Source organism: Bubalus kerabau, chromosome 2, assembly GCF_029407905.1.
Source record: "Bubalus kerabau isolate K-KA32 ecotype Philippines breed swamp buffalo chromosome 2, PCC_UOA_SB_1v2, whole genome shotgun sequence".
NCBI classification, from domain to species: domain Eukaryota; kingdom Metazoa; phylum Chordata; class Mammalia; order Artiodactyla; family Bovidae; genus Bubalus; species Bubalus kerabau.
This window is the reverse complement of record NC_073625.1, coordinates 89215037-89227978: the sequence shown is the minus strand read 5'-3', so window position 1 is coordinate 89227978 and position 12942 is coordinate 89215037.

The following is a 12942-nucleotide window of genomic DNA, read 5'->3' as shown; positions in this document are numbered from 1 at the left end:
TATCATGATAAGATTAAGGCTGTGAACTAAAGATGCCTTTAAGATTGTTATTTAAAAAAACAAAACGAAACGAAAACCCAAGACAACAAAAAAGGACCCCAGATTTAATGTGATGAATATTGATTTGTTCTTCTGGTCTTGTTTGGCCCCTTGTTCAAGAGTTGACAGTTGGGGAATTCCCTGGTGGTCCAGAGTTTAAGACTCTGAGCTTTCACTGCTGAGGTCCCCAGTCTGGCCCTGGTCAGGGAAATAAGATCAGTGTGACACAGCCAAGAAGTAAAGGAAAGCAAAGAGCTAACAGTGCTTATTATGCTTATTCCAATGCTAAGCACAGTGAATAAGCAATAGTAATTCAAAGCTGTGTAAGATTCAATCCTTGTTTACAGTAAATTCTCAGTGTACTAAGGAGGCAGTGATGTAAACAAATACTTAGAATGCAAGGTGGTAGAATCTATAGTATAATCATATGTTTGGAACTATGGGAGAACAGATGGGAGCAAATTAATTTGTCTCGGGGTGTTGAAAAAGCTTTCTGGAAGAAATCTGTCTTTTTCATAATAGAATAACATTCTAGTTTGGCAGTAGAGTGCCAGTTCCCATGTGTGAGGGGCAAAATTCATCCTCCAAACCTTTTCCCAGATTCTCATGTATCTGAATTCTCATGAGATTCTCACAAATTCTCATGAGAATTCCCAGATTCGCATCCCTGGAGAAGTAGTCACTATTGCTGCCAAGACCATGGTGACCCAAAAAAGCATTGCTCTCTCAATCACTCTGGCCCATCAGACTTAAACATACTTTGGGAAACAAAATTTAGCAATATGCAACAAGAGGAGTAATTCTCAAACCTTTTCCCCACTGAGAAAGCAAGTTGGCAGATGATGTTGATTGAGTGATATGCGCCTATGGGCTTTGTCAGGTAATGAATAATTGCCCACTGGCTAGCTATGATCTCTCTGTATTTCTTCCACTCAAGGTACTATATTGTAAAGAAATGAGGAAGGTATTACTGAGATAATATGGAATCCTTTTTAGTTCATGTGTATGTGTATGTGTATATATTATATGTATAAAACCATATTAAAGTATGATAGCTTATTATTCAGTTCAGTCACTCAGTTGTGTCTGACTCTTTGCGACCCCATGGACTGCAGCACACCAGGCCTCTCTGTCCATCACCAACTCTCAAAGTTTACTCAAACTCACGTCCATTGAGTCGGTGATGCCATCCAACCATCTCATCCTCTGTCGTCCCCTTCTCCTCCCACCTTCAATCTTTCCCAGCATCAGGGTCGTTTCCAATAAGTCAGTTCTTCGCATCAGGTGGCCAAAGTATTGAAGTTTCAGCTTCAGCATCAGTCCTTCCAATGAATACTCAGGACTGATTTCCTTTAGGATGGGCTGGTTGGATCTCCTTGCAGTCCAAGGGACTCTCAAGAGTCTTGTCCAACATCACAGTTCAAAAGCATCAATTCTTTAGTGTTCAGCTTTATTTGTAGTCCAACTCTCACATCAGTACATGACAACTGGAAAAACCATAGCCTTGACTAGATGGACCTTTGTTGACAAAGTAATGTCTCTGCTTTTTAATATGCTGTCTCGGTTTGTCATAGCTTTTCTTTTAATTTCATGGCTGCAGTCACCATCTGCAGTGATTTTGGAGCCCAAGAAAATAAAGTGTCTCACTGTTTCAATTGTTTTCCCATCTATTTGCCATGAAGCTTATTATTAGAAACAGAATAATTGTGATGCATATCATGACTGATTGTGACACACCAGGGCATTCAAAATGTCTGAATGCTGCTGATCTTGATAATCTGGTTTATACAGGTGAGTCAGTCATCTTGTCCTTTTGGTTTCCTATGGCAAGGCCTCCTTACCAGTCTCCAATCCTACCCCTCATGGGCAGATGCTGTTTCTTCCCAGTTGTCTGGAAGTTTAGGCATGGCTCAACTCCATTAGAGCTATTTCTAAGAATGTGAGAGACAGGAGAGTGGGCAGGAGCTCCCCTTATGTTGTTTTGTCTGAGGACTTAGCTCTTTTGCTTGAGATTGCCACTAAGAATTCCCAACCCTTGAGGGAAGCTTCCAATCTAAACTACATGAACAGAGCCATATCCATAACAGAGGAGTCATATTAAAATATCCCACAATTAGGCCCAACATCTCAATTAGAATTATACTCACACACACATATAGACACACATCAAAAAACAACTCAGTTCAGTTCAGTTCAGTCACTCAGTTGTGTCCGACTCTTTGCGACCCCATGAATCGCAGCACGCCAGGCCTCCCTGTCCATCACCAACTCCTGGAGTTCACTGAGACTAACATCCATCGAGTCAGTGATGCCATCCAGCCATCTCATCCTCTGTCGTCCCCTTCTCCTCCTGCCTCCAATCCCTCCCAGCATCAGAGTCTTTTCCAATGAGTCAACTCTTCACATGAGGTGGCCAAAGTACTGAAGTTTCAGCTTTAGCATCATTCCTTCCAAAGAAATCCCAGGGCTGATCTCCTTCAGAATGGAGTGGTTGGATCTCCTTGCAGTCCAAGGGACTCTCAAGAGTCTTCTCCAACACCACAGTTCAAAAGCATCAATTCTTCGGCGCTCAGCCTTCCTCACAGTCCAACTCTCACATCCATACATGACCACAGGAAAAACCATAGCCTTGACTAGACAGACCTTTGTTGGCAAAGTAATGGCTCTGCTTTTCAATATGCTATCTAGGTTGGTCATAACTTTCCTTCCAAGGAGTAAGTGTCTTTTAATTTCATGGCTGCAGTCACCATCTGCAGTGATTTTGGAGCCCAAAAAAGTAAAGTCTGCCACTGTTTCCACTGTTTCCCCATCTATTTCCTATGAAGTGATGGGACCAGATGCCATGATCTTCGTTTTCTGAATGTTGAGCTTTAAGCCAACTTTTTCACTCTCCATTTTCACTTCATCAAGAGGCTTTTGAGTTCCTCTTCACTTTCTGCCATAAGGGTGGTGTCATCTGCATATCTGAGGTTATTGATATTTCTCCCGGCAATCTTGATTCCAGCTTGTGCTTCTTCCAGCCTAGTGTTTCTCATGAAGTACTCTGCATATAAGTTAAATAATCAGGGTGACAATATACAGCCTTGACGAACTCCTTTTCCTATTTGGAACCAGTCTGTTGTTCCATGTCCAGTTCTAACTGTTGCTTCCTGACCTGCATACAAATTTCTCAAGAGGCAGATCAGGTGGTCTGGTATTCCCATCTCTTTCAGAATTTCCCACAGTTTATTGTGATCCACACAGTCAAAGGCTTTGGCATCATCAATAAAGCAGAAATAGATGTTTTTCTGGAACTCTCTTGCTTTTTCCATGATCCAGTGATGTTGGCAATTTGATCTCTGGTTCCTCTGCCTTTTCTAAAACCAGCTTGAACATCTGGAAGTTCACGGTTCACATTGCTGAAGCCTGGTTTGGAGAATTTTGAGCATTATTTTACTAGCGTGTGAGATGAGTACAATTGTGCGGTAGTTTGAGCATTCTTTGGCATTGCCTTTCTTTGGGATTGGAATGAAAACTGACCTTTTCCAGTCCTGTGGCCACTGCTGAGTTTTCCAAATTTGCTGGCATATTGAGTGCAGCACTTTCACAGCATCATCTTTCAGGATTTTAAATAGCGCCACTGGAATTCCATCACCTCCACTAGCTTTGTTCGTAGTGATGCTTTCTAAGGCCCACTTGACTTCACATTCCAGGATGTCTGGCTCTAGGTCAGTGATCACACCATCATGATTGTCTGGGTCATGAAGATCTTTTTTGTACAGTTCTTCTGTGTATTCTTGCCACCTCTTCCTAATATCTTCTGCTTCTGTTAGGTCCATACCATTTCTGTCCTTTATCGAGCCCATCTTTGCATGAAATGTTCCCTTGGTATCTCATTTTCTTGAAGAGATCTCTGTTCTTTCCCATTTTGTTGTTTTCCTCTGTTTCTTTGCATTGATCGCTGAGGAAGGCTTTCTTATTTCTTCTTGCTATTCTTTGGAACTCTGCATTCAGATGCTTATATCTTTCCTTTTCTCCTTTGCTTTTCACTTCTCTTCTTTTCACAGCTATTTGTAAGGGCTCCCCAGACAGCCATTTTGCTTTTTTGCATTTCTTTTCCATGGGGATGGTCTTGATCCCTGTCTCCTGTACAATGTCACGAACCTCATTCCATAGCTCATCAGGCATTCTATCTATCAGGTCTAGGCCCTTAAATCTATTTCTCACTTCCACTGTATAATCATAAGGGATTTGATGTAGGTCATACCTGAATGGTCTAGTGGTTTTCCCTACTTTCTTCAATTTAAGTCTGAATTTGGTAATAAGGAGTTCATGATCTGAGCCACAGTCAGATCCTGGTCTTGTTTTTGCTGACTGTATAGAGCTTCTCCATCTTTGGCTGCAAAGAATAGAATCAATCTGATTTCGGTGTTGACCATCTGGTGATGTCCATGTGTAGAGTCTTCTGTTGTGTTGTTGGAAGAGGGTGTTTGTTATGACCAGTGCGTTTTCTTGGCAAAACTCTATTAGTCTTTGCCCTGCTTCATTCCATAATCCAAGGCCAAATTTGCCTGTTACTCCAGGTGTTTCTTGACTTCCTACTTTTGCATTCCAGTCCCCTATAATGAAAAGGACATCTTTTTTGGGTGTTAGTTCTAAAAGGTCTTGTAGGTCTTCATAGAACCGTTCAACTTCAGCTTCTTCAGCATTACTGGTTGGGGCATAGACTTGGATTACTGTGATATTGAATGGTTTGCCTTGGAAACGAACAGAGATCATTCTGTCTTTTTTGAGATTGCATCCAAGTACTGCATTTCAGACTCTTTTGTTGACCATGATGGCTACTCCATTTCTTCTGAGGGATTCCTGCCCACAGTAGTAGCTACAATGGTCATCTGAGTTAAATTCACCCATTCCAGTCCATTTTAGTTCACTGATTCCTAGACTGTTGACGTTCACTCTTGTCATCTCTTGTTTGACCATTTCCAATTTGCCTTGATTCATGGACCTGACATTCCAGGTTCCTATGTAATATTGCTCTCTACAGCATTGGACCTTGCTTCTATCACCAGTCACATCCACAGCTGAGTATTGTTTTTGCTTTGGCTCCATCCCTTCATTCTTTCTGGAGTTATTTCTCCACTGATGTCCAGTAGCATATTGGGCCCCTATTGACCTGGGGAGTTCCTCTTTCAGTATCGTATCATTTTGCCTTTTCATACTGTTCATGGGGTTCTCAAGGCAAGAATACTGAAGTGGTTTGCCATTCCCTTCTCCAGTGGACCACATTCTGTCAGATCTCTCCACCATGACCCGCCCATCCTGGGTTGCCCCACGGGCATGGCTTAGTTTCATTGAGTTAAAGGAGGCCGTGGTCCTAGTGTGATTGGATTGACTAGTTTTCTGTGAGTATGGTTTCAGTGTGTCTACCCTCTGATGCCCTCTTGCAACACCTACTATCTTACTTGGGTTTCTCTTACCTTGGGCGTGGGGTATCTCTTCACAGCTGCTCAGGAAAGCGCAGCCGCTGCTCCTTACCTTGGACGGGGGCTATCTCCTCACTGCTGCCCTTCCTAACCTTCAACGTGGGCTCTAGGGCTTAACCGGAGGTCTTCTGGAATCTGAGACTGGGCCGCATGAGCTTTCTGCTGAGTTCATTTTTCGCTGTCCTGGTTTCCAGCACGATGGGCCTTCCCCTGCGCTGGGTTTCTTCGCCTTCCACTTCTAGCGTGGAAGCTTCCCTGAGTTGGGCTCCTGCTGTGCTTGGCCTCTTCCACAAGAGGTTGTTTCAGTCAGGTTAAACCCGAGTCACAGCACCATAGGTGTCACACGATTGTATGTTCCTCAGCTCTTTGTCTCATCACAACAAAGATTTGGACATGAAAGCCCTCAGCGCGTCACTGCTCTTGGGTCTTGGACAAACCGTGTTATAGCTCTTAGGCAAATCAGTGTTACAGCTCTATTTTATTTAGAAGATAGCAGGAGAATCCATCCTTGAAGAGTGAGGGCATGCCAACCCAAAGACTTGAAGAGAAGAGAGTGGAGGAATAGCTAATGCCTATCCTTCTAAAACTCTTTCAAAAAATTGCAGAGGAAGGTACATTTGGAAACTCATTCTATGAAGTCACCATAACCCTGATACCAAAACCAGACAAAAACAACACCAAAAAAGAAAACTAGAGGCCAATATCACTGATGAACATAGTTGCAAAAGTCCTCAACAAAATTTTAGCAAACAGAGTTCAGCAACACTTCAAAAAGCTCATACACCATGATCAATTTGCATTTATTCCAGGAATGCAAGGATTCTTCGATATATGCAAGTCAATCCATGTGATAAACCATATTAATAAATTGAAAGATAAAAAACATATGATAGTCTCAATAGATGCAGAAAAAGTCTTTGACAAAATTCAGCACCCATTTATTGTCAGGAAGCATTTAACAGGAGGCTTCCTGTGTGCTGTTTTGGATCTGTCAGGAATCCTCTATTCCTTATTAATTCCTGAATATTCAGGATCTAAGAGGAGAGGCAAGCCTCTCCTGGGGCTGAGGAATCCAGGCATTTCATTCGTTAGTTTTTCAATACGGTGGTAAGTACCCTCTTCCTTCTTATGAACCATATGGTAAAAGTGATTGTTTACAACTCTCTCTCTTTAATATGGGTCGCCTATGTTTTGTACGTCTGGAATTTTAATCTTTATATTTGCTGAGAATAACTACCTTGTAAGACAGTATATATGCCCACACCATGTTGATTAAAACACCTTTGCTCCATCAGAGCTTTGGTCCTTGTGTCTTGCTTTCCTTCTCTCTCTCTCTCAAGCTAATTCTTTTGGAGTACAGAGACCTGTCATGCTCATTCTCCTGCCCAGGCTTCTAAAACCCTCTGGTGAAGGCGCACTGTGCCTTCACCCCCTAAAGAGGGCGCCAGGTGCCTTCATGAGTGACACAAGCCCTGTGTCAAAGGGCTTTATTGGTTTTCTGCGTAAACCAAGGAATATCAGCTTCTTTCTCTCTCTCTTTTACTTTCTTAGCATCGATTCCAGACCACCAGGTTCCGGTCCATTAAAGGACCTCAACAATTTATGATTAAAACTCTTCAAAAAATGGGCATAGAAGGAAACTACCTCAACATAGTAAAGGCCATATATGATAAGTCTAAAGCAAATATTATTCTAAAATGGTGAGAAACTGAAAGTATTCCACCTAAGATTGGGAACAACACCAGGGTGTCCACTTTCACCACTATTATTCAACATACTTCTGGAAGTCCTAGCTACAGCAATCAGAGAAGAAAAAGAAATAAAAGGAATCCAGATCAGAAAAGAAGAAGTAAAGCTCTCACTGTTTGCAGATGACATGATACTGTACACAGAAAACCCTAAAGGTAGCATCAGAAAATTACTAGAGCTAATCAGTGAATTTAGCAAAGTTGCAGGATACAAAATTAATACACAGAAATCACTTGCATTTCTGTATACTAACAATGAAAAATCAGAAAGAGAAATTAAGGAATCAATCCCATTCACCATTGCAACAAAAAGAATTAAATATCTAGGAATAACTTACCTAAGGAGACAAAAGAATTGTACTCAGAAAATTATAAGACACTGATGAAAGAAATCAAAGATGATATAAACAGATGAAGAGATAGTCCATGTTCCTGTGTAGGGAGAATCAATATTGTGAAAATGACTATATTACCAAATGCAATCTACAGATTCAATGCAATACCTATCAAATTACCAATGGCATTTTTCACAGAACTAGAAAAAAGTTTCACAATTCATATGGAAACACAAAAGACCCTGAATAGCCGAAGCAGTCTTGAGAAAGAAGAATGGAGCTGGAGGAATCAACCTCGGGCTCAGGTTATACTACAAAGCTACAGTCATCAAGACAGTATGGTACTGGCACAAAAACAGAAATATAGACCAATGGAACAAGATAGAAAGCCCAGAAATAAACCCATGCACCTACGGGTACCTTATTTTTGACAAAGGGGACAAGAATATACAATGGTGCAAAGACAGCCTCTTCAATAAGTGGTGCTAGGAAAGCTGGACAGCTACATATAAAAGAATTAAATTAGAACACTTCCTAACACCATACACAAAAATAAACTCAAAATGGATTAAAGATCTAAATGTGAGACCAGAAAGTATAAAACTCTTAGAGGAAAACATAGACAGAACACTCGATGACATAAATCAAAGTAAGATCCTCTATGACCCACCTCCCGGAGTAATGGAAATAAAAACAAAAGTAAGTGAGTGGGACCTGATTAAACTTAAAAGCTTTTGCACAGCAAAGGAAACTATAAGCAAGGTGAAAAGACAACTCTTGGAATGGGAGAAAATAATAGCAAATGAAACAACTGACAAAGGGTTAATTTCCAAAATATGCAAGCAGAGCATGCAACTCAGTACCAGGAAAACAAATGACCCATTCAAAAAGTAGGAAGAAGACCTAAACAGACATTTCTCCGAAGAAGACATACAGATGGCCAACAAACACATGAAAAAATGCTCAGCATCTCTCATTATTAGAGAAATGCAAATAAAAAACACAATGAGATCACTTCACACTGGTCCGAATGGCCATCATCAAAAAGTTGACAAACAGTAAATGCTGGAGAGGGTGTGGAGGAAAGGGAACTCTCTTGCTCTGTTGGTGGGAATGTAAATTGATACAGCCACTATAGAAGATGGTACGCTGCTGCTGCTGCTAAGTCGCTTCAGTCGTGTCCGAAGATGGTATGGCGATTCCTTAAAAAACTAAGAATAAAACCACCATATGACCCAGAAATCCCACTCCTAGGCAGGTACCCTGAGGAAACCAGGGTTGAAAAAGACACATGTATCCCCATTGTTCATTGCAGCACTATTTACAATAGCTAGAACATGGAAGCCCATTGACAGATGAATGGATAAAGAAGTTGTGGTACATATACACAATGGAATATTCAGTTCAGTTCAGTTCAGTCGCTCAGTTGTGTCCGACTCTTTGCGACCCCATGAATTGCCTGAACGCCAGGCCTACCTGTCGATCACCAACTTCTGGAGTTTACCCAAACTCATGTCCTTCGAGTTAGTGATGCCATCCAGCCATTTCATCCTCTGTCATTCCCGTCTCCTCCTGCCCCCAATCCCTCCTAGCATCAGAGTCTTTTCCAATGAGTCAACTCTTCGCATGAGGTGGCCAAAGTACTGGAGTTTCAGCTTCAACATCAGTCCTTCAAAGAACACCCAAGACTGATCTCCTTTAGAATGGACTGATTGGATCTCCTTGCAGTCCAAGGGACTCTCAAGAGTCTTCTGCAACACCACAGTTCAAAAGCATCAATTCTTCGGGGCTCAGCTTTCTTCACAGTCCAACCCTCACATCCATACATAACCACTGGAAAAACCACAGCCTTGACTAGACGGACCTTTGTTGGCAAAGTAATATCTCTGCTTTCGAATATGCTATCTAAGTTTGTCATAACTTTCCTTCCAAGGAGTAAGCATCTTTTAATTTCATGGCTGCAATCACCATCTGCAGTGATTTTGGAGCCCCCCAAAATAAAGTCTGCCACTGTTTCCACTATTTCCCCATCTATTTCCCATGAAGTGATGGGACCAGATGCCATGATCTTCGTTTTCTGAACATTGAGCTTTAAGCCAACTTTTTCATTATCCTCTTTCACTTTAATCAAGAGGCTTTTTAGTTCCTCTTCACTTTCTGCCATAAGGATGGTGTCATCTGCATAGCTGAGGTTATTGATATTTCTCCCAGCAAATATTACTCAGCCATAAAAGGAATGCATTTGAGTCAGTTTTGATGAGGTGGATGAACCTAGAATCTATTACACAGAGTGGAGTGAGTCAGAAAGAGAAAGAAAAATATCATATTCTAATGCACATATACAGAATCTAGAAAAATGGTTCTGAAGAATTTATCTACAGGGCAACAATGGAGAAACAGACAGATTATAGACTTATGGACATAGGGTGAGGGGAGAAGAGTGTGAGATGTATAGAAAGAGTAACATGGAAACTTATATTACCATATGTAAAATAGGTAGCCAACAGGAATTTGCTGTATGGCTCAGGAAACTCAAACAGGGGCTCTGTATCAACTTAGAAGAGTGGGATGGGGAGGCAGATGGGAGGGGGGTTCAAAAGGGAGGGAATATATGTATACTATGGCTGATCATGTTGAGGTATGACAGAAAACAACAAAGTTCTGTAAAGCAATTATCCTTCAATAAAAAAATAAATAAAAAAAAATAGACACACTGTATAAAGGGCAAGCAAGAAAAGCTTCTGAACTTTATGCAAACATTAGGAAACTTTATTATACTAGAGTAGTAATTTTATTGTAATTACTGCTATCTTGTTTAATGCTTTTGTGTCTTTTCTTTCTTTCTTTCTTTTTTTTTTTAGTATGCTGTTAAAATTATTTAGGGCTCTGTATGATTTGGTTAATTTTAACTTTAGTTAGATGGGGGGAAATTGCATGAATGGATAATATCTAGTGAAATATTTAGCAAACCTGAATGTCCTCACTGGAGACTTTATTTAAAGTTTGGTTCTTAGAGACTGGGAATTGGATAAGTTCCATAGCTGCAAATGAATTTCGCTTCATTTGCAGGCAATGCACAGTGGACATTATTAGGAAACAGGGATTTCCAGTAAAGATATGACAGAATAAGAGAAGAGTTTGTACTGAGGTAGCCCTTTGGGCCAGAGACATCATTAGCAAGGAGGGCTGAATCTATCTTTCAAGAATCACAATTTCATTACATGACACAAAGAGCCCTAGAAAATCTCCAGCAGTCTGATAATCAATCCTTTCATTAAAAAACAAAACAAAACAAGAATCCAGTCTCAGGTGAATCACTCTAGGGCCCTGTCCCCAGATAGTATACATCAGAGGTTTACTTCATAAGGGATCTCTACACTCTTCAGCTTTAAAATGGAAATGACTTCACTAGTGAAGGACCTTGAATTCCTAAGGGCTTGAATGCCTCCTCGCATCATCAAACCACAGTAGTCAACAAATATTTCTTGCCGTTCTTTTGTAAAATGTTGTGAGGACTTCCAACTACAAAAGAACTCAGTAACAATAACAATGTCTGTTCTTATTGAGAACTTAAGCCTTTTATAAATATGATTTAGTACCACCAACAAAACCTCAAGACAAAGTTTCACCTTCAATGAGACATAAATGATTTTCAATGAATGTAATTTCTTTATCCAAGAGGATCTTCAGTATTTTCTAGTCTGGAGCTTAAAAAAAAAAATAGCATCTTTAAATTGTGTTGTTTTGGAGCCCTATATCAGAATTTAATTTGTGTGTGTGTGAAGTTGCTCAGTCGTGTCTGATTCTTTGCGACCCTGTGGACTGTAGCCTGCCAGGCTCCTCTGTCCAGGGGATTCTCCAGGCAAGAATACTGGAGTGGGTTGCCATTTCCTTCTCCAGGGGATCTTCCCAAACCAGGGATCGAACCCGGGTCTCCTGCATTGCAGGCAGATGCTTTATCCTCTGAGCTACCAGGGAAGCTACAGAATTTAATTTATATTGATATAAACATCAATATTTGGATATATCTATATAATTGATATATATATATATAAACATCAATTATTACTTACATAAATATAAATATCAATGGGGCTTCCCAAGTGGCGTTTGTGGTAAAGAACCAGCCTGCCTATGCAGGAGTCATAAAAGATGCTGGTATGGCAAAAACCACAGCAATATTGTAAAGTAATTAGTCTCCAATTAAAATAAATAAACTAATCAAAAAAAAAAAAGATTCTTGTTATAAAGAAGGCTGAGTGCCAAAGAATTGATGCTTTCGAATTGTGGTGCTGGAGAAGACTTTTGAAAGTCCTTTGGACAGCAAGGAGATCAAACCAGTCAATCCTAAAGGAAATGAACCCTGAATAGTCATTGGAAGGACTGATGCTGAAACTGAAGCTCCAATACTTGGGTCACCTGATGCAAAGTGTTGACTCCTTGGAAAAGACTCTGATACTGGGAAAGATTGAGGGCCTGAGGAGAAGGGGATGACAGAGGATGAAATGGTTGGATGGCATCACCTACTCAAGGGACATGAGCTTGAGCAAACTCTGGTGATAACGAAGGACAGGGAAGCCTGATGTGCTGCAGTCCACAGGGTTGCAAAGAGTCACACACAACTTAGCGACTCAATAACAACAAAATATCAGTGATTGATGATATCATTTATATTGATATATGTTGTTGTTGAGTTGTTAAGTTGTGTCCAACTCTTTTGTGACCCCATGAACTGTAGCCTACCAGGTTCTTCTGTTCATAGAATTTCCCAGGCAAGAATACTGGTGAGGGTTGCTATTTCCTTCTCCAGGGGATGCTCCCCACCCAGGGATCAAACTCGCCTTTACTCACTGCAGGCAGATTCTTTACGCTGAGCAAACCCGCATTTATTGTATTGCAGGCAGATTCTTTATGCTGAGCCATCAGGGAAAACATATTGGTATCAGTTCAGTTCAGTTGCTCAATCGTGTCCGACTCTTTGCAACCCCATGAATTGCAGCCAGGCCTCCCTGTCCATCACCAACTCCCGGAGTTCACTCAGACTCACGTCCATTGAGTCGGTGATGCCAGCCAGCCATCTCATCCTCTGTCGTCCCCTGCTCCTCTTGCCCCCAATCCCTCCCAGCATCAGAGTCTTTTCCAATGAGTCAACTCTTCGCATGAGGTGGCCAAAGTACTGGAATTTCAGCTTTAGCATCATTCCTTCCAAAGAACGCCCAGGGCTGATCTCCTTTAGGATGGACCGGTTGGATCTCCTTGCAGTCCAAGGGACTCTCAAGAGTCTTCTCCAACACCACAGTTCAAAAGCATCAATTCTTTGGCGCTCAGCTTTCTTCACAGTCCAACTCTCACATC